The 23350-nt window shown below is 40.2% G+C and overlaps 1 long non-coding RNA gene across 1 annotated transcript in view; it reads right to left on the bottom strand.

The window, feature by feature from the left end:
- Window positions 1–2535: 2535 nt before the first annotated feature.
- Window positions 2536–23350, bottom strand: part of LOC143340283 (uncharacterized) — a 50275-nt gene continuing 29460 nt past the window's right edge. The window contains exons 2-3 of the long non-coding RNA XR_013079407.1: window positions 11432–11628; window positions 2536–3878 (exon numbers count right to left, since the gene is read on the bottom strand). This is a non-coding gene — a long non-coding RNA (uncharacterized LOC143340283). The remainder of the gene's footprint in view (window positions 3879–11431; window positions 11629–23350) is intronic.

The following is a 23350-nucleotide window of genomic DNA, read 5'->3' as shown; positions in this document are numbered from 1 at the left end:
GATCGCGGTGTCGGAAAACAAAGAGGACTTTGTGCATCGGTCGCTGATGAGACCGCGACGCCTTCTGTCGTCTCTTCTCGTCGCCTTTTTTCCCCTGCCTTTCCGACGGACACGACGCCGCGGACGTACAGAAGGGGATAGAACGAACACGAGGAGCATCGCGGAGATAGGAAATTGGTATGTTGATCGCCGTGTTAAAACGTAAGGAAAAAGAAGAGGGGCACCGCTTGTTGTGTGTTCCGTGCTCCAGCGATCCCGAAGTCTTTCCGAGTAGTCAACGATTTCTTCGATTCCTCGGAAATTATCGGACACGTTCGATTGCATTGCCAAGGGCGGAAGCTACTCCACGAACGCGATAGTTCAATTTATCTCTGAATGTTGTATATTACTTTACTGTGTAAATAAACATGAATCAAATAGATTACATTTTTACTATGTGTGGACAGAAAATGCACTGGCTCTAAAACTTTCGAGATCTTAAGTAGTTAGACAGCTATGGCGCTCGCCTCCAGAGGGCCACGCTCTTGACTCTCTCGCAAGTGTTCCACCGTTCACCTATTAGTATATACTCCTCTCCTTTCCTTTTTTGCTTCTATCTTACTATTTTCTACAACAGCAAGTAAATACGATAACAAATATAAGCATAGAAACCAGCATCATCTGAACATTATAAAAAGAAGCGATACTACGAATTTAACCATTACTATGTACAAAGTGTGTTAAAAGGAGACCAAAAAATCATCATACACACTAAGAAGAAGAAGAAAAGCTTCACTGCTTCCTACAATACTAAGCCTTTACAATAACAATAATAAATAGAAATTAACACAACTAAACATTGTAAAAAGAAGATACTACAGGTTTATACGTTCCATACAGAACCAATAATACAATATACCCTTCCCTATCCTCGAGTCTGATTTGCATTCCAGGTTATGTAAACGTCCAAAGCCAAATCGTAGTCGAAATAAAAAATACGAAGAACACGGTCACCCGGTTACTTTGAAGTTGATTCGACGTTATCGATAGCGCAAATCGGTCTTAACGGTGATTCATTATTAGAAAATGCCCGGTGATCGGTCCTAATTTGGCTCTAACGAGCACGATTCTAGATCGAACGAAGCATCTTCGCGGATACCGGGGCGACGTCTCGAACTTTCTCGGCCCCCGGGATCCCCCCACTTTCCGTATCAAACTCTTTCCCTTTACGGGCCATTAGAATCGCTCGAAGCTCCAATAAAACTCGACGAGATTGCGTTCACGGTTCCACGGACGGTGGAGAAACGAGCGAGTTCCGCGGCCGGCATTCATTGCTCCGATACGAAATTAAAGATCCCCGCGGCCCGTTTTCAAGCCTTGTCCGCCGTCGACCGGTTCTCCGACGCAGATTCCCCGTCGGATTTAAACGCTCCACGCGACGACACCGTCCCGAAATTAAGATATCGGGCATATTCGTCCCTTAAGTGGCGTTCTCGCTCGAGGATCCAGCCCCGTGAACGAGCTTCCGATTAGCCTCGACAGACCGATTAATTCCGCCGATTCTTTGAAACCCCCGTACGTGAATCGAACGACTTCTTGATCGGCGACGCTGGAGAACACCTTTGGCCTCGTAGTTTATTTATTATTATTATATAGGAAGAAATACATCAACATTGGCCACTATGAACCATTCACCTAGTATTTAAACTGTGTTGACCCATGAATCTACTTTATTTATTATTATTAACATGATCTATGGTGCTTCCATTGCGCAAGTCACGAAGAAGAAGAAGAAGCATCCAGAAAAATTCGTAAACGTTAAGAATCAAGTCAACTCGGTGGTACCAAACACAAAAATGTCTTCACACTAGGGATTTTTCGTTATTGTTCAATATACTTCTTTTTAATTGTCTTGAAGGAAGAAATAAATCAACAGAACGATTTTTACACCCGATCAAATTTCATTAGCACGCGGGAAATTTTGCATTTTGTTTTTATATCGAATACATTCATTTTAGGTCCTCGTTTTACTAGCACGTTAAAAATGATATAAAGAGACCTCTGTTTTATTGAATTTTGTCTTTGAGAATTATTTACGAACGATGAAAAATTTTCCTAATTTTTAAATATAAAAGATTCCTGACTCATCCTGAAATTCATTATCGTTCGAACGCGCGGGTAAAATTTAGTGTCCAGAAACGACGGGATCGAGTCGGAGAAAAAAATCTTTGAAGGCCAGGAGGAAAACACGTGCCGAAAACGTTGACTTCTCCGCTATTTTTATTTCGTCGAGCATCGCGCGAGATTATATCGCGAAATAAAAGCAAGCAGAATCCGAATGCTCCCACCATTGTTGGAATTCGGGCAAGAAACGTAAAGACCAAGTTATAATAATAATAACGATACAATTTTATTATAGGCGCGTCTCGAATTAAATGGCGAACGCGAGAGATGAAAGAACATATTTAGAATCTAATAATTTCGTTATCGCGATATGGAAAAAAAATATTACGCTGGCCAAAGCTTAATTGTGTTCCTAATAACGCTGTCGAAAGGTGAGGTGTAAATAATAAAATTAAGATTAACACTTTGACTGTCACGTCACCCATACATGGTTGGAACTTTTAACAGTGGAACTAAAACAATTAATTCTCAAGTTGAAATGTTAAAGAAAATAAATTTGAATAGGCTTCATAAATTTTCGTGAGTTTACGAAAGCAAGTACTACGACAAGTTTTAAGTTATGTAGTTTAGAATTGTCTAAAATCAAAGTTTCGGTCTCGTTAACAATTTTACAGTTTTAGACTGGCAGTCAACGTGTTGATCTGACATCACAGAACAAACACAGAGTTTAGATTAAAATTAAAATCGTGAAATAGAAAGTGACCAAAACAATAAGTAGATAATGCGTTTCTTTTGTCGTTTATCACTCGACGGAAGGACGGTAAAAGATCGATAACGCAAAATCTCGCGTCCCGGGGTCGATCGCGCACAAAATGGACGCGAGATCGCGTTTCGTTTCGCAACGTTTAATTATCGAGCCGATACAATGGCAGGCATCGTAACAAACCGGCCACCAGGTCGGAAAACAAAAAGTATTCGTCTATCATTAAAAACGAACTCCGTCCTGGGTGAGAATAAAAATACAAAGTGTGGAAGGTAAAAAAAAAAAAGAAAAGAAAGAAAGAAAAAGGAAGATGGAAGCGGCAGAGCCGCGATACCTTAAAATGATCATCGCTTTAAAGGATCAGAACCAGGCGGTGGGGGAAGAATAGAGGAGATAAAAGAAGTAGTAGGTATATCCTTGATGAGCGATCGTTATCACGATGAAAATGCAGTCTCGGATCGATCCGCTGCAGTCGATTCCTCCCTGGCTTCTTTTATTAGACTGCCAATTTCGTGGCGCCTTCTCGCTCCCTCTCCCTTTCATCCTGTCTCACCCTCTCCACACCCCCCTACTGCGTTTCTCTCCTCTCCGGAGTGCCATCTCTCTGTCTCCCAGTGAATGGTTTCTCTCTCCACGAGACTCTTCCTCCTCCTTCGCCATGTCCTCGTTCTCCTACGCTTCATTTTTCTTCGCTCGCACGAAATCTCGCTGACTCGTTCCCTTCGCCCAGAAATTCCTCCTCTAATCTCGCGGCCGCTTTCCGGCGTTTATCTCGAGCGTGACGTCACACGGCGCACATGTTCCGCCGTACGAAGAATAATTCGATTATATACGAAACGGAATCGTGAATTTCACAGGGAGCCCCTTTGTCGTTCCCTCGATTTCGTTTTCTTCTTTCGACGATTGCACAGTTTTACTGGCGACCTCGATGGCCCGCGCCGCCCCGATACATCGGACGGATTCCGTCGACGGAAAAGCAGCCTGAATGGATCGCTTCAGGAATAGCTTGTCCCTGAAAAAAAAAATATAAATGGTCAGAATCACGAATATTATGTTCCGTTCGACCTTGTCGTGCAGCGATTCTTAACCAGGTTTCATGTGGAATCAATCAAGATACTTGTTACGATTCTATGAGCTTGCTTTTAACAAATATTAATAATGAGTTTGTGAATTTACAAATATAGAGAAGGGTCAAAATGGACCCAGACTCCGCCATTCGAGGGTTGACTATCGGATGAAGGATAGACGAATGGGTCACTTCTGACCCATGCTTGCAAGCTAGTTAGACGATAGAGAATGAATGTTGACAAATGTCTATCTTTGTATTAAAACACTCATGTTTATAAATTTTAAATTTATCCAAAGAGTAAAAAAGTATTCAGTATTCAGTGCAAATGCATTATTTATTAGACATTCTCACGATTTGTGAATAAAATATTTTGCAAATTGACTCTGTGGAGTATAAAAATACTTTGTGGAGACACTTTTCAGAAGAGTAGCTTAGTTTTAATTTGAATTCAAAGAATTCTGTCTTGAGTACCAAAAAATAAACGTCAGAAACACTATAATATTGCTCACGAAGTATTTATCGAATATCTCGGAATTTATAGCACCTCCGGAACTACTTGCTTAATAATTTATACCTTTCCACGATAATCTATTTCAACTCGATGCTGTCGTTCCGGAAGAATTTCTGCAACTCAGACTCCGTTTTCATATATATTCTTTTAAGGTCGCGAAGAAGGCGGAGGATTTCAATTTTCCTGTCACCGAGACCCGTTCCATCAATCTCGAGAACCGTGGCGCCGGAGTGGAAAACAAATTCGATGACTTCCCCGGTAGCAAAGCGTTTCTCCGAGTTACCGAGTCCTTTGTGAAACTAGTTTCGACACTTTAAAAATGCTCCAGCGTTGTCTTTTTCGAATCATGACGCTACGATAAATATTACTTGCGTTTCTGCGATACTTCTCGATACAATTCTCACAATTTCAGGAATGTGTGTCCAAATTCGTTCGTTCTATGCTTAATTACTTCTGACCACACTATAATAATTTGTAATTCTTGTAGTCAATAATTTACATGCCTGTGAATACTCTTTTTGTGTTGTATTTTCCCTGATTTTTAAATTTTAAATTCGACGTACCTCCAAAAGGAATCTAATATGTAATCTTTCTAAAAAATTTTAAATTAGTAGTTTTTAATAAATTCATCTATATTTACAGACGTTTATTTCAACCCGATATTAATATTCCAAGTGCTTTTAAGAGTCAGGTAACTTTAATTTCCCAAGGTTGGAGTTCCCCCGAAATTTCCACCGTTCCTATGATTCCCAATTTCTGCAACTACTCAACGAGCAAAAGAACAGTTTCATTTATCTTACTCAAGGAAATTGAAAGGATCGACTGCCGCCAAATCAGAGATCCTTTTGCTCCTAGCAAGTTCAATCCAAAAAGAAGGCCATCGAATATCCCAATCCAGCGAGCAATTTCCATTCGTCCCGATGATTTCCCTGCTCATCTCTGCGATCGAGTTAATGAGAATATAATCTTAGTTGTGCGTGGTCCCGCTCGTTCGGTGCTGGCAATACTCTAGTCATTTGGCGTTCCGTGTCTCCTCCTTTCCACCCGTTCTCTCTCTGCACCGCATCCGGTCCTTCCTTCCGCCAATTACTCTCGTCTCGACTTCGTCGCACGGAATTATCGTCGTCGGTATGACGAGATAAGTCGACGAGATTTTTCCCTCTACCTCGCGACATCGTCTCCCTCGTTTTTCCCCCCATTTTTCGTGGTTCTGCAACGTAGAGAAAGTCGTTTTCGTTCCAACGAACTGCACCGACCATCCATGGGTTCGGACGAACGTGATTTATGAATAGAACACATTTTTATCTCTCCGCGAATTCATACGTTACGAAGATTTAACGAAAATCGGTGAATCTACACAGTCGACGCAAGATTATTCAATCTTAATCAAGAAAATCTTAATATTTTAATATTTCTATTTCTACTTACAACTTCCAGGTAATTGAAATGATCGTTTCAATTAATTCCTGGCAACGAAAGTTTTACTTTTCCTCGACGATCGCTGGAACGATTAACTCGAGAGTGAATGAAGTGTGCAATAAAAATTAAATACTCGGTCAATCTCGACGACCTTGAACTTGGAAGATACAATATGGACGACCCTAAGATCTTAAGTCCTATATATAGATACGCATTCTGTCACGCGCGACCCGACAAAGACGGCGCCAGCCCTTGGGCAGGATAGAACTGATCCCAGAGTTTTAGAAAGATTTTAGTTACAATAGATAAAAACAGTATCAATGAGACACGGTGTACGATACTTGGAACAGTATATGAATGGCCAGAAAACTGTGGGATCAGTGCTCGGACTCATAAAGTTTGAAAGGAAAGATCCGATGAAGCTAATTTTCGATTCTTTAGATTCGATACAGGCGATTTTGGACTGTTTGGACCCTCTTGATCTAATAAAGGAGGTTCTAGTTTTATTCCAATACGCCTACTCTCTGGGTGCTAAATACTAACTCCTGTGGAACCTATCAGGTCACCCAAAACACCCCCAATAGACCTTCGAGACCATCGACATCCCATAACATCGCCAAGATCCATAAACATCCGCAAATACTGTGTCATCTGTATCAGGTTCAACGAATTCGAAGTCGTCCGTGTAAGGTCACGTAATCTTAGGGTTGCTTATATCATGTTCGAAGGGTCTAATGCGGGGGTGGAGAAGCTACGACCTTCCATACATTTTGTCAATAACTCTTCGTTTATAAATTATTCTCGAACAACATTCGTTTAAATTAATTAATATAATTTGAGAAGTTAACATTCATTTGTCTCTAGAGCGATAAAAAAAAAATACCAATTTTTAATGATAGCATTTGTCGTAGACATTTTGATCTTTGTCAAATTATAATAAGCTGTTTATGAGTTTAACAAAATTTATTGTCTTTTATTATTCATATTAAATTTTCTTGAATTCCTTGTAGCATATCTCGAATGCATGCTCGTTGTTAAAATTTTCGTCTGGTCGTTGATTGCAACAAGAACAAGATATTAATAAACTATTGAATTATGTTCAAAAAATCGAACTGAGGAGTCTCATTAGCAATTTAAATTCGCGATGCGAGTCGTCGAGAATTTCTCGGGCCACACAGAGTCTCGACTATATGGGAGTTCGAGACAAAAATCATAACTTTGCATACGTTCGAGACTTTTTCTTTATTCTTTCCAAATTAATTATATATTATATAACTCGTGAAATATTGAAAAATGCATATTCATTCTTGGCAATAAATCAGACTCGAACTCGGAACATGCGACTGTATTTATGCACGATGATTTACATATAGTTCGATCGATTCTTTTTTAAGAAAAGAAAAATTTTGGCAGTTGAATTCGACTGTAACGTTCAATATATCAAAAATATACAAAAAAGTAACTTAAAAAACTTGGACATTTTGTTTCTATCGTTTTAAAATTACATTTTAAAGGTACTACAGAACTCAATTTATAAAAATCAAATTAGATACACGAGTGGTCCGCTGATAACGCTCGTTTGACACAGTATAATGATTTCTACGCTTCGAACTTTTAATTTTTATCCATTCCTCGAAACACTGTGGGTCGAAATCAACGCCACGCCACATGGCGAACCGACTCGCGCCGTATCTTTAATTAAGACGAACTAATCGACTTTCTTGCTGAGAATGACGCACGTCGAAGCAACGACGCATCGACGCCACCGTCGAATTTTATTATTGTCGCCAATTGACATACAATTCGAAAGACGTTGCCGATTATTAAACGGTACATCACAGTCGCACAATGGCCCACCGACGACCGCACAGGAAGGCTTCTATCACCGCTGATTTAGCTTCATTACGATTTTTATTAATAATTTCGCTAATTGCCGAGTTTGTCGAATTAATTGGCCGCGTCTGGGAACCGCGCCTCGTACGTTTCCTTCCTTCAACTGTGCGTGGATATTGATAAATAGAATTGCGCCTCGTTGTTCCCATACCAATTCCCTCCGACTACTTAACATTCTCTACTGGCGATTCTCCAAAGTATGAAAGTAATTCCACAGTGACCATTAATCGTTCTCCACAATTCAGTAAATTCTGACCTATTTTTATATCAGATTTGAGATAAATACAATGTCAAACTATTCCTTTCAAAGTTTAGTAATAATATTAATATTAAACAAGAAATAATAAAATTTTATTTAAATTATTAATTATTAATGCTACTTTTGAAACAAAGAATTATTGAAATTAGAAGTTTAAAGTATCGAGATAATAATCTTAATGAGAGAATTTCTTCTGGGAGCCACAGATAAAGAATTTGACCGTGGGTCAAAAATTACCCGACTCCGCCTTGCCATTCAACAAGTCCCATCAATTTCTTATTCTGTGGGAGTACGTGGGGTTTATCGTTTCCAGGAAATCTGTTTCATGCGTCTATAAAACTGCTCGAATTGTGCTTCGTAGAACATACAGCCAATTAAGTGGCCCGATAAATAAATAGTTTCATTTAGAATATTAGGACGTTTCACAATTTCTGTCCTCAGAAGTACATAGTTTATCGCTTCTAAGAAAACTGCGACGAATGTGCTCTATAAAACTATCTATTCATTGTAAAATATTTCGTTCCACGTGTACAATTTTTAATTTTATTCAATAGGCAATAGATAAATATCTAAATTGGACTTTTCTCGTATTTCAAATCAGGAAAATTATTTCTTATGAACGCTGCTACGATTCGAGATACTTTTTAATTTCTTTTCAACGATACAGAAGCGTTCTAAGGGTGATTAAAGGACTGCCTTCACCGAAGTGCAAGATCGTCGAAATTGGATGCAAGTATCGAGTAAAAATTTTTTGACAAATCGATCTAGTCACGGTTAGAGGACACCTCACGATTGGGCAGCTGCAACGGAAATCGATGGAATGCAGTTCTCCGGGTTGCACCGAAACTCGGCTGGTAACCCGGCCCGATCAACGCACCGATAAACCACGTCGCGGCGGTGGCTAAAACAAACTTTTATCATTTCTTTTTATTCGCACTAAATTAATCACCGACACTGAGGGAATATTTCACCGCAACGCGAGATGTTTTATTATAAGATAACGACGCCCGAAACCGCGGGCCCGTTCGGCGGAATATTCTAAAATTAATTGATTTGATAAACGAGTCGCGTTCATTGATATAGTGTTATTCGTTAAAACGCTCGAGGGAAACCAAAAATTCCGCGGAAATTTATGCTCGCGAATGGAACGATGTAAATACATTCCAGACTATTTAGTTCTTTGCAATAGCATTAGTATGAAATTAAGGATTTTAAAATGCTCGACTAGGCGTTGAACAAATTTCAGATTGATTCGTAAACTATCTTCGAGGATGTTCAATATATTTCTTATTGGCGTCATATTTGACTCAGTCGCAACATCGTTTATTAGTCAAGGCCTTTTTTCGACCTTTTTCAGGGGGAAAAATCTCGATCTCCGAGACCGGAAGATCCGCAAGAAGTAATTCCCTCTCGCCGTAACGGTCTGAGGGTAGAAACTCGATTACGGCTTCGAAATCAGAGATCAGAGCTCGGTCCTCGAACTGGCAGACAATGATCGAATGTTACGTAAAGCTGTGAAAAATACTGATTCCTCAATTTTTCATTTATTCCTGCGTGCACGGTGAATTTTCAAATGGCCTATTTACTAATGCATCCATATTTCACTCATCAACTCTTGAAAAACTCTTTAACTCTTTAGTTCTTCATGAGACGAATGAAAATGTAGACTCAGGTGTCAGAAGATCTAGAACACGTCTAAAGAATGATTCAGTTTTACATTCACTTACTGAATATATCTATTTAACAACTAACACATAAAAGGAACTTTCAACACTTTTAACTTGCCATTCACTGATCCTGTTTCCTATATTAATATTCACATTTTATACCAATGGATATCAACACATATGAGATTAAAAATGGACTATTTAACAACGCCTAGGATAGGAAGCTGTTTGATTTTAAGAAGGTTGGCGACAAGAGGGTAAATCAGCGCTAATCGCGACGGAAGGAATCATCGAACTGGGTCGGGGGTGGCAACGGAGGGTAATTCGATTTGCGAATTGCCAGGCTGGCGACGAGCGACGTCCCCGTACCCTCGGCCACGCTTGATGCCTCAACAAGTTGTATACATGTAATCTGACCCAGATCCTGGGGTCTAAGTGAGGTCTAACACGAGGGAGAAAAGGAAAAGAGGAGGATGAGGCGGTGGTGGCGGCAGGAGGAGTAGGAAGGAGGTCCGGAGGGTTCCTCGGAAGCAGACAAACAAAATATAACAGCGCGAGTTACAAGGAAGGATCCCGAGGAGATGAAGGGTCTCTGACTCTCTCCTTCTCTCTCGCGGTCTCTCCTTCTCGATCCTCCGCGATCTCCTTCAAGAAGTCGGAGGAGAAGGAGGAGGGTATACCCTCTTGAAGCATGAATGGATTACGAAGAGCCGTGTTCATTCATTCGCTCCTTAGCGGCCTAGAAACCCACAAAAAGTGTATCTCTCCGGGCGGCAGCAGTGCCGTAGACTATCATCGCGGCCCTCTGGGCTACCATCCTCTCAACACGCTGATTTCTCTCTGTTTACGAAACGGCGAACGCCTCCACCCCGGGGATCTTAATCGAGGATCGTTACGCCGGTGAAACTGGTCGATTCTTTTCGATGAATCGTCTCGTTACAGGGCAGGAAGAAATTACAACTTCATTCATTGACGTCTGGGAGAATGGTATTTTAACGCGTAACATACAAGTATCATACGTTTTAAACGATTTTATTACACGTTGTGAGTCCCAAATGCTGGTCATCGGTGACCACCATGACAGTCAACGTGTCAAGTATTTAAAATATAGCGAAAAACTAAGCAAACCTTTCGAAATTATTTTGTCAATTGTCTAAAAATTGGTAATTTCAAAGAAGGCATTTTATTGTAAAACGTTTAATACAGGAGCGATTGGAGTCGAAATTCTTTGCATTCGAATATTATTAATCGCGTTGAAATTATTTATATTCGAATAAAAAATGTTTCGTATATTGATTTCAAAAAGTGATTGCAGTTTTATCGCGTTACATACAAGTATCATACGTTGTAAACGATTTTATTACTCGTTGTGAATCCCAAGTGCTGGTCACCGGTGACCACCATGACAGCCAACGTGTTAAGTGGGTTCTAACCAGGAATCGAATGAATATTTAGAATATAGAAACTTAGTAAATCTTTCGAAATTATATTATTATGCAATTTTGATTTTCCCAATTGTCCAAAAAATTGATACTTTCAAAGAAGGCATTTTATTGTACAACGTTTAACACAGAGGTGATTGGGAACGAGATTTTGATTTATGTTCGAGTAAAAAATGTTTCATTAAAATGTATATTGATTTTAAAAGGTGCGTGCCGTTTTATTACACACCCTTTGGGTCCCGGAGAAAATTTTAGCAGAGCATCAACGTGTTGAGAATTGGTAGAGTGTATGGGAATTACGATACCTGGCTCGTGTTGGTCCTCTCAGTCGGTGACACGCGCGAGAACAGAAACGATGATAAAGAATGGACTGCAGGTCGGGACGCGGTTGAAGCCCATTGACCCAGGTCGGTTTCCACCCGAGAGTGAAGTCGTGGGATTAGAATCCCGGCGCTTCGTAAATCCCAGCCCGGCCCCTCGTTCACTCGTCAATCTCTACTACCTAAAAAAGAAGAAACATGAAAAATACACGACGATATATTTGCACTATCTCCTCCTGTCTTGGATATACTATCGATCGTAAATTCGAGTCCACAACTTACTGTTAGAGAAACGACAATTTTACACGAAATTTCAACTGTCCCTAAGAGTTGACTTATTTTATTTTATTTTCTATTCACATCATTGTAAATAGTTTTGAAGTGTACTCCATTTTGTAATACACGATAAATTTTAATAAAATGGTTAACAAAATGTACTGTGATTTTTTATGACTCCCTTATACTTGATATTTATTATTTATCTTTTTATAGAATTCATTCACTTGTGTGTTTTTAAAATTTAATATTTTAGTAATTATACAATGTTTCGTAGAAACAAAATAACAAAGATTGCATGATGTTTAAATCAATATAGAAATGAAGTGAATACCAATTTAGAATTTGAAATGTTACTTGGACAGAAATCTATTGAATGCTCAAGGGTTCAAGATAAGTCAAAATTTAGAAACTTGTGATAACCGAAAGATATTAAAAATTTGTAATTAAAAACTGTGTCTTGATTCAATGAATTATATTGGTAAATGAAAGTGAAAGACGGACAGACGTTGAAACGTTAAAGGTAAAGAATAATGTCTTCGTTTAGTGGGTCACTCTAGAGAAAATCATTCTCGAACCGTTGAATCACTTCCGGTTGCGTTGATTTCTCAGGGATCTACAAAGACCCGACTGTCGTAGTTTATGAAACTGTAACCCGTTTGTAACACTCGATTCCAGTGAAATATAAACGTCGTTGTACTTTATAATCAGCACAAATAAATCAAAACAAATTACTCTTATCAATCACATAAACCACAACGCAATCACTTTCCTTCATTAGCAATGCTACTCTTAAAAGAAACTAGAATCTTAATTTAATTTCTTATCGAGTTTTCTCCTTTCTATTTGTTACTATTTTGTTTGTTTATCTCGAAACAACGTTCAGTATATATACACGGAGCAACAGTTACATTTTGAATTAACAAAAATTCTAAAGACCCGAAATTCTGTTTAGATACCCCATACATTATATCTCTTTATTTATATAGATGTTCGATTTAACACTATAAGAAGAATCATTTCTGACAAATTCTCCACGAAATATAAGATTCATGCGACGATGTCGACTAAAGGGTAAAAAAGAAAGTAATAAAAAGACGATGGAAGAAGGAAACAGACTAAAGCAGAACATCTTTTCCATCGTTGAATCGGTTCGAAGGTCTAACAGGCTGTCGTTAAGCAGAAAGGGAAGTCGAAGCCACGAGTTTGACCGACCTTTCTCAAACTTAGGGACCCATCGAGGAAAGAGAGCAAGGGTCTTTTAATAGAGAGTAGAAGGAGAGGCCAGAAGTGGAAGGAAGAGACGCGATTTTGCGGAGGGTCGTTTGCTTTTTGCCCGTCTGAGATGTCGCCCGGCAAATGTGCGAAGAAGGCTCTTCTTCTCGCGCCGTTTTGCGCCTAATTGAAAGCGACAGTGACCCACTTATACCACCTATGCCACAGATTCTTTTTCTTCCTTCGACGGCGGCCGTGCCGGCTGCAAAAAGGCCGCCGCGATTCGCCCCCGACTATCATTCGTGGTATTCGTCGTCGACGATCTTTGGGCTGTCGACTTTTCGATTTTTTCCCAAAGAGCATGTGTACTTCGAGTGTACTCGATGAACTCCAGAAACGACGAACGTGGCTACATGGAATTTCAAGAGTTCGCGAACTGGTACCGGAAGTGGAAAAAATTAGACGAGCGACAAAAACAAATCTGGTTAAACGTAGTCGAAAATCGAATAAGATATCTTGTCAAAGTGGAGCAGAAAAATTGAAGTGTAAAAAAAAGAAAAAGTAATACACATACATTGATAGAAATTCCTAAATTCTCCTTTTTGTTTTTTTTTTCATCTTGGAAAATTTTTGGCAAGTTCCTCATAATTAAAATTTGTTCAATTTCAGTTTGTGTTACCATAAATAAAACTGAAATTGACCTGCACTATCGGTAGAAATAATTAATAGTAATAACAGTAAAAGGTCTACGCTTCTGAACTCTGTGCAATTCCATTTATCCGCGTAATTAAATAATTGTCAGGAAGGGACAGACAACAGTAATTTCAGGGATTAGGCAAAATGCAAAGGTAAGTGTCGCGGATGCAGGGGCTCACATGGGAGCCTGAAACCGAACAATCGTGAGTTCGACTACCCCCTGAAACGCTTAGTCCTTGGCCAGGAAAGCCACAAATGGAGTCGATTTCTCCGAAACCGCAGTAAGACCAACCGCTATTGGCACTACTACCACGATTGCCAACACAGCAATTATTACTGATGCAAACATTTATCCCTATAATCTTCTCTCGAACGGAGGTCTTACAATTAGACTAATGGATTAAACGCGCAGCTGTTACCCGTTAAAAGAAAATCAATGACTCGTCAAACTATCCTCGTTTTAGTTGCACGGTGCTCTTTAATCTGCGACCACTTATTTCGCGTTGCGGAACTTCGTACTCGAGGAATTCAAACATTCTTGGCGCTCTGAAATGCACATGACCCTCATTATCTACCCCCTTAAACTCGTTTCGCTGATATTCGCTCGCAAAGTCCACTGTTTCCCGATGAAATCAATTGCTCGAGCCTCCGGATTTTCGAAATTTACTTCGTCGATCGATTCTATCCGTGCTGGAAGAAAATTGATGGTCGATTGCACTGTCTTCGATATTCTTGATCTGTCTTCCCCCAGGTCGTGCAATCTTGTTCTTAAGGTCCATTTTCACGTGCCATGAAGTCACGACTTTTGATGTAACATCGGATGTCACGATATTTCAAATGTCACATCGTCATCAAAATCCTACGACGAATGCTTCTCATTCGTTTTTTATTTATTCTAAGTCTGTCAATTTCAAATGTTATATATCAATCGTGATTAAATACACTTGTTGTACATATGGAAAGATAAGTAATATTGTTCGAAACGTTGAAAGCTGCCAAAGTCGTATCATTCGATTACGTTGATCAAACTGCTTATTAAATTTCTGTTATCGTTGCAACGTCGTGTCACGTGAAAACGGACCTTAACCGAGGGAACACCAGGCAGCGCAATTTGAGTTCGAGCTTCTCGATGTTCTGAAATCCACACGACCCTCATTATCTTCCTCTCTAAACTCGCTTCGCTGATATTTACTCGCAAGATCAATCTACTGCTTCTCGGTAAAATCAATCATCCGAGTCTACGGTTTCTCGAAATTTACTTCGACAGGCTGCGTACCACTTTGCACCACAGCGATCGATGTCCCACGCTATCGTTCCCACCGATGGGCTTTGGCAAATTAAATAAATTCTCGACAAAATATTTCAAATCTTGTTCTTTGAGTGGACGTCTTCAAAAGTGTTTTCAACCTTCTGTTCTTCGATGCAATGATACAATAACTCAAGAATAAAAAATCATTGATACTTGAGAAGGCGTATATAAATGCGCGCAGAAATCTTACGATGATTTAATGCGCGAGAATAGCCTAAATCTGTACTCTTCGGAGGAGACTCCGGTTATGCAGTGGCCTGGTATCTTTTCTAATGCTCGGGTTCCAGTTTCCCCGGAATAAAAATCCAAAAATCTCGGTCCAGGGTGGAAGTCTCGTGATCCAGCGGCCCGATGTATCCGCGTACACGTCCCGGGGTAATTACTATCGGCCGGATAGGAAGAGCATCCCGAGAGGCCAGGATCCGCTGACTTATTATTTCTTAGTGATTTTCTGAATTGCACCGGGCACGAACGCGAGCAATGTCTTCGTGACGTAAACGAGATAATGGCCTCCGCTCGCATACCCACGATGTAGACATAATGACCTATAGGATTATAGTTCGGCCAGTAACTCTCAACTCTCCTCCAAGGCGATTTTTAAGCTAGTTCTCAGCGTTTGTCTCGAAAAACTGGCCAAAAGGCGACGTTTTTCATTTTTCTTCACCCGCAAAATTCCTTTTCTTTCATTCATGCACTCATGAAGCCGCATAGGGAGTTTTTATAGCACATGTTTTGGTCTTGACTATGTTCCAAAACCCCGTTCACTTATTATACAATATTAAATAACTATTACAAATTATATTAATTAATTTTTTCAGCAATTCAAAAGAAACGTTTAAGCATTTCTTCTTTCTACTTAAAAGAATTTTCTTCTTCTAAAAATGACATTTCTTTTATCAATGACAGGTGAATTTTAAACAAGTTTTAGTAATTTAAATATTCCCAATAATCTAGGTTTATATACTCCTCCTCAAGGGCGGTTTTTACCCCCTGGACACAGATTTGAACTATAGTGGGTCATAGGTTCGATAAGTACAAGGTACAAAATTATTTTTCTTATTAATTTTATAAAAATTTTTATAGACTCAGAAACGGAGCTAAATGCTAAGAAGCAATAAAGTTATTTTCTATGAACCTGGAAAAATTTTATCCAAATCGATGCCCTTCCATTGTAAGGTTCAACACACATTTAACTCAAAGATTATTTTACAAGGACACGCGGAAGTCGATCTAACGATTGCCACGACGAATTCAAAGCATGTGTGGTTTATGGTTCCCCGTGAGAAGGTTTTATTTTCGATACCGGTCTCTCTGGAGTAAAATTCTCGTAGTGGACACCCGAAGCATTGAAGTCTCGTGGAACGCCGAGACCAGGTTTCCACGGAGCAATTTCGCGCCAAGTTTGCTCGAAGATACACGAATTCAGATACGCGTCCGGCAGCAATTAGTCCGTCTAGCGAGATTACGACTGCGATCAAATTGAATCGGGACTCGGCAATTACGGCAAATATAATAAGCGCGCTCGCGGCCGCCGGCTTCCCGGGCGTAATTACACCTGGGAACGGGCCACTCTGTTCTTTTGTTATCTCAATTTTCAGTTACCGCTCCGATTGAACGATCCGATCGATTTCATCTAAACGCCCGGCGATACGGTGTCAGCGTTGATGGGATCTCGAAAACGTCCAGTGTTATGGGAATCGGAGCACCGTATCGATAAATTTCTTATCTGGAACCGGGAGAATAAAATCCCATTTTATTGGAATTGAAATGTTCACTTTTATAACACGCTAATAGGGCTCAATTATTAGAAAGAGAAGTTCTCTAAAACTCTTCTGCTGCACGAATTTTCTTCTTCTCTTCTTCTTTGTGTGGTTTGAGGATTTTTTTGGTCTACTTTTAACACTGCTTTTTGTATATGGGGAAAGGATAAACTTGTCTCTTCTTTTTATAATATTCAGATTTGCTGGTTTCTACTTATTATTGCTGATGAAGTGACAAAAACGAGGAATATAATCACAGATCTCTGGCCACACATTATATTTGCGGTAATGAATTTTTTCTCGAAAGTGCGTAGGATTTCAGGGGTACATCTATTGACTAAAAATGAGTGTAATTGATCCCCGGAATCGAAAATAATTTTTCCAGAGTGATTTGAAACTTTTTGATTTTGCCTAAAAATTTAGGCATCTACTCGAATTTTTTTCTCGAAAGTGCGTAGGATTTCAGGGGTATGTGTAATGACCAAAAATGATTGTAATTGATCCCCGGAACCAAAAATAATTTTTTTAGAACGTCTTGAAATTTTTTTTTTTGTCGAAAAATTTGTCGATTTTTCTTAAAAATTCGTTTTCGACTTTTAGTAATTTTGTTTGACGCCCTATAGAAAAGTTGTCTAATACTTTTTTATAGGTACCCATGAGCTCTACTTCAGAAAAAAGTTTCATTGAAATACATTCACTATTGCAGGAGTTGTGGCTGTTTGAAAATTGGACCATTTTTATGGGGTTTTTCTTATTTTGTGGGGTCAAGGATCAACTTTTCGAATATTTTTATGATTTATACATATTCTCTGCCAAAATACGCGTAGTTTGCTTTTTTAAACGTTAAAATCGTCCAATCCGTTCAGGAGTTATGACGTTTTAAAGATTCGCATGAAAATTCGGGCAGACATTTCAAGCCTCAGATTATATTTTCTGTAAGGAATTTTTTTCTCGAAAGTGCGTAGGATTTCGGGGGTATGTGTAATGACCAAAAATGATTGTAATTGACCCCTGCAACTAAAAATAATTTTTTCAGAACGATTTGAAATTTTTTAATTTTGTCGAAAAATTTAGGCACCTACCCCCTGTCGATTTTTCTTAAAAATTAGTTTTCGACTTTTAGTAATTTTGTTTGACGCCCTATAGAAAAGTTGCCTAATACTTTTTTGTAGGTACTCATGAGCTCTAGTGTAGAAAAAAGTTTCATTCAAATATATTCACTATTGTGAGAGTTATGGAAGTTTGAAAATCTGACCATTTTTAAGGGGTTTTTCTTATTTTGCGGGGTCAAGGATCAACTTTTCGAATATTTTTACGATTTATACATATTCTCCGTCAAAATACGCGTAGTTTGCTTTTTTAAACATTAAAATCGGCCAATCCGTTCAGGAGTTATGACGTTTTAAAGATTTGCATGAAATTTTGGGCTGACATTTCTGGCCAGAAATTATATATTCGGTGAGGAATTTTTTTCTCGAAAATGCATAGGATTTCGGGGGTATGTCTATTGACCAAAAACGATTGTAATTGATCCCTGCAACCGAAAATAATTTTTCCAGAGCGATTTGAAATTTTTTTTTTCACCGAAAAATTTGGGCAACCCTTGCGTCATGTCAAGCACTTGCGAGAGTGTCAAAAGCTTAGCCCTCTGCTTGCCAGTGCAGGAAGCATCGCCACATAATTTTTTCTTCTTGTTTCTATTGTCACTGTACTACATCACGTTATAGAAGTACTTCATTTCTTGACAGAGTTAAATAAAAATACATAAAATATTCCATACGCTTCTCAGAAAGAGCACGAATTTAGACGAAACAAAGGTGCATTTCGAGCTGTAAATCTAAAAAGTATCCCCAACTTTAAGTAGTCAACGAGTATTTATCAACGAAGGAAAGATCCTACGAATTATCTAAATTTCCAAGGATCGATGGACGCTCGCGATTCCCGCGATGGGGCGTCGGTCCGAGCAAAGGGTAAGAAAGGGTGGCAAGGAAAGGGTGGCACCGAAAGACGCACGAGCCCTGGAAAAAGATAAGTACCTGTTGGGCACGGCTTTTCTCTTTGGTCCGCCATTAGAGCAATTTTAACGTCTCCTCGGAGCCGCGGCGGCAAAAACGCCGGTGAGTCGTTGCGCTAGACTGAAGAATGATCGGAGAGGCGCCGAACCGCTTTCCCCCTCCTCCCGTTCCTACCTGACTTTCAATCTTTCACTCCTCTTTCTTTCCTCCCCTTCGTTCCTCGTGCCTGGGTCTCTTCGTTCCTCGCCTGGAAAACGCGTCGCGTCTCTGTCGGCTCGGAAGCCCTCGTCCTTCGTCCTTTTCGTCTCTCCACCTCCATTTTCTCGTGCCGCCTGGCCCTTCGCTCGCCCCGCTGGTCCGGGACTCGTTAGATTCACCCGGGGATTATGTTTCGTGCTATTATAGCTCTCCACGGCGTGGAACACCCGCGCTTCGTCCGTTCGTCCTCCTCGAACCACGTCTTCTTCGTTGCCTTTCCTCTTCGTCTTCCCTATTCGACTCTCGCCAACAAGACATCGTCGTTTCTTCTACCCACGAGGAGGCCCGCCGGCGCTGATTGATAAAATAGTTGGCTCGTCAGTGCTGAGTGCCGAATAATTGGTTTGTCAGTCAAAGGTGATCGCGTGAAAGGATAATGCTTGTCAACGAGGACGGTTAGTGACGTCGCTTTTTCATCGTCCCTCGATCGCAGATCATGAACCACCACGGAAAATCTCTGTTCCGGGTTCCTGGAATTCGGAGCATCTTCTGAAAATGTCACCCGAAGAATCCAGGAATCTTTGCTTCCATTATTCACTCTTTTATTCATCAACCTCGATAGAGTTTATGCATTTATGGGAGATTTTAATTCTTGAAAATAGTATGCAGAAATAGAAGAGACGATTTATTATATTTAGGGGTGGAGACAACCTTCTACAAAGCTCCCATTTAATTATTTCTACTAACAAAAATATGAGTCAAGTGGTAAAATAGAATCTCCATCATCCATATCAGAGAATGAAACGAAAGTAGTTTTCGAAGTGAATCTCGCATATTTATCAGTAATTAAACTTTTTTCCCCGGGCTCTGACCTCCCATAATAATCCCTTTTTCTAATGAACGTTTCAGAGATTCTTGACGAATAAGTTTTTAATGCAACTGCAGTTTTCCCCGTACCGTCTATCCATGCTAATGTTATGGTACAGCACTGCGTGGAGCTCAAAGATTGCTTCCGAGTCATGTTCACGATGCGAGAAATCCATCTTTTCGCTCACAAGATGCATTTTCACGGTGGTAATGCCACTAATCATCGGTTTACACGATATGAAATCTTGACCAATAATGAAGCAATCTTCTCCGAGAAAACCATCGAAACCGAGTTCCACGCCGAAGCGATCTCTCCAGCTTTCCGGGTACGAAACCTCCATTATCCAAATTAATGGGTAGCCTATTCGGTTATGGAAACTTTTAAATGATACAATCCCTGCCTCTTTGACATTTTGAATTTTCAGGAAATCTCGACCCTAGGTACAACGTGTTAACGATTGTAAAGATATAAACCTTCTCGATCGTTAGAGTTATTCGAAGTCCAAACATTCTACATCCTCGCGAGATCATTTTTAACGTTCTACGGACCGGTGACACACAAACAGGGACGGGGGCGGGAACGAAACGGCGTATCTCGGCGATTTTGAGGAGTACAAACATCAATTTTGGGTCCTGGGGGCGTGTAACGCGGAACGCAAAAAAGAAACTCCTGAAACGGACGTAGATCTCTACGTGGGATCAAGTATATCCTGGAACAGGCCAGGAGCTATCCGTCTCGGTCCCTCTGCAGAATGCTAGAAGATATATTATACTCGGAGAGGGTGGTAACACTTGTTTGATTCAATTCCAGGAACACGCTCCGAGGCGCCCGTTCAATTTTTCTTCCGCCGTGGAACTCTCACCGTCCCTTCGTATGCGTGCACACGCGTGCAGCCTTCCTCCCCCTACTTATGGCACGAATTCGGAGTCATTACAGGGACGCGATAAGAATACGACGTCCGGTAAATAAATCTAGGGATAATTCATCGACCTTGATCGTTCGAATTAATCATTTTTCATCGCGGGTACTTCGAACGCGTTACGTGTTTCGTGTTTGTACCGTTTGGGCGATCAATTTGATTCTACCGGAGTTTTGTCGAGGAACGTTCCTCAGCAGTTGATTAATTTTCACGGGGATGTAGAAAATGGAAGCATCTTATATCGTGTTGGAAATATGATATTCCACTGTGATATGACGATGGTAATAAAGGGAAGATTTTCTGAAACTATTATTGTTCCTATTGAGGATATCATAATTTTTTCGCGTTATGCCCTGAGTGTACAAAGAGTATGTACCTGCAGTTTTAGGTCAATATTTTATATATATTATATGATATTTTTTATTTCGTTAAAGCAAGTAATAGTTTCAAGGTTGAGAAGTTGTGAGTTATATGTAAGTATTGAATTTGTTAAGAGAGTATTGTAGTGTGGTATGAATAGAGAAAATGAAAAGTGCTGAGATGTAAACCTGACTGTAAAGAAACTGCAGAAATGTAAAAAATAAAGTTGTTTTAAAGGTGTCATAGGGTTCTGTGAGTGATTTTATGTACTCTAAATAAAATATATTTGTATGGCAGTGATCTGTCGAGTATAGTGATAGTTAGATTGTGGATCTTTGTGCAAATTCATATTTTGATTAATAGAATTAATGAAATGGGAGCTTTGTAGAGCCTATTAGGGGTATCAACCCCTAAACATAATAATTCCTATCTTACGTATTTCTTATACTCTATTAAGTGTATCCTGTAGTTTTTTGATCAAATTCCCCAATAAATGCATAAACATCCACAGTCTAGTGTCAATGAACGCGTTGAATGTCCCGTTTGAAAAGAACACAGCGCCCCAAAATCGAAGCATGCACATATATCCTGACCTTATTGCTCTCGAACCGATCGGAGTTTGAATTACCCAGGGTCAATAGACGGTCGATGCAACCTGTTGCGGTAAACTTCCACTATTCTCCGGGTCGTGGCACGAGGACCCCGGTCGAATAAAGTCATCGAAGGACAGAGAGCGCTTCGCAATATGACGTCCCGCGACGGTGGAATCGGCACCGTTACGCAAGAGGAACCGAGAAAAAGATAAAACGAGAAAAAGGAGGCTAGCTGAGGAGGAGCAGATCAATGGGTCGCAACCTGTCGCAATAAAAGTCTCATGGCTACCTGGGTATAAACCGTAACAGCGAACGGGGGGTAGGTGGCGGGTTAACCGGGACGTTCCGGGATCGTCCGGTGGCATAATCAGGATGCTAGACGAGCGCTACCTGGGGACCGTTGGATCCTTGGCGGCACGAGATTGCGGTGGGCGCTGAAAGGGGGGGCAGGAGAGCGGAACAGGCAGAAAAGAGAAGAACGAGAACGCGTGATATCCGCAAGAAAGTGAGGCAAAAGGTGTCGCGATGGGCCCGGGCGCAACCGGGGTCCACGGGCACGCGTTAGACCCCGATTGTGTCCCGGAAAGGGGGGGAAAAAAGAGTCCAAGAACTACCCGTGACGGAGAAGGGAAAAAGGGCCAACGGGTTGGAAAGGAAAGGAAAACGGAACGTGACCGTCGAACGAACCCTCCCCCTCCTCTCTGGACTTTAATTCCTGCTATTATTGAAATACGTGGCCGCCACGTGCCACCGGGGCGATTCTCTTCTCCTCGGTTTCGACCGCCCGAGAAGGGAGGGTCCTGCGGGCGAAAATCGGGATACGCAGGTGGATTGCGATTTCGCGGGAACCCCGGAATCCTCCGGATGATCTCCCGTCTCCTGGCTTTGTGGACCCCGGTTCTCGTCGCGCGTGAATCTTCCTCTCGCGTAAATGTGTACGTCTGTGTGCATTGACCTATATGGAGATCAGGACGATTTTGATTCGGAACTTCATCAAAAATTGAAGAATGTAAGGATGTTGCGTGGGCAACGATGTGGGGTAATAATACGAATAGAAAAATATCTGATGTGTATATGTATATAAGATCAAAGGAAACTTGATCCATGAATATGAATTATTCTTCAGTTTATGTTCAAGAGTTCGAATTTTAGAATCGACGCATAAATGGATAGATACCTGAGAAAAAATGTACACGTCCATATCTGGATCACGTGTGAATCAGATACAAAAAATTGGCTATAAAGATAATATATGATCGTATCAGGTAATATATGATCGTATCAGGTAATATATGATCGTATCAAGCACGTACCATATCAGTTCGTATAAGATGGTACTTGCCCATATTAGGTCCTAGATGAAATATTGTTTCCAAAGAACAGATATAATTATGTCGTATTTCACATAACTGGATAAAAAATGAATTCGTAATAAAATGTATTATAATGGAAGTTTGGGTAATGTATAATTACACATATTAATTCATATATAATCGTATATGCATGAGAGACCGTACATGACTAGATACGATCATATAATATTTCTGTATATTGTCATATATAGCATGATAATACACGGTCCCATACGATGGTGAAACGAACCATACACGTTCAGATATGTATTATATCGATGAATACATGACATCAGATATGGTCCCTCGCAGCTCAAATATGGTCCGTCTTAAATCATACATA

The sequence above is a fragment of the Colletes latitarsis genome, chromosome 3, assembly GCF_051014445.1.
Source record: "Colletes latitarsis isolate SP2378_abdomen chromosome 3, iyColLati1, whole genome shotgun sequence".
NCBI classification, from domain to species: Eukaryota; Metazoa; Arthropoda; class Insecta; order Hymenoptera; family Colletidae; genus Colletes; species Colletes latitarsis.
Note: the sequence above shows the minus strand (reverse complement) of the source record. Positions and strands in the feature narration are given on the sequence as shown.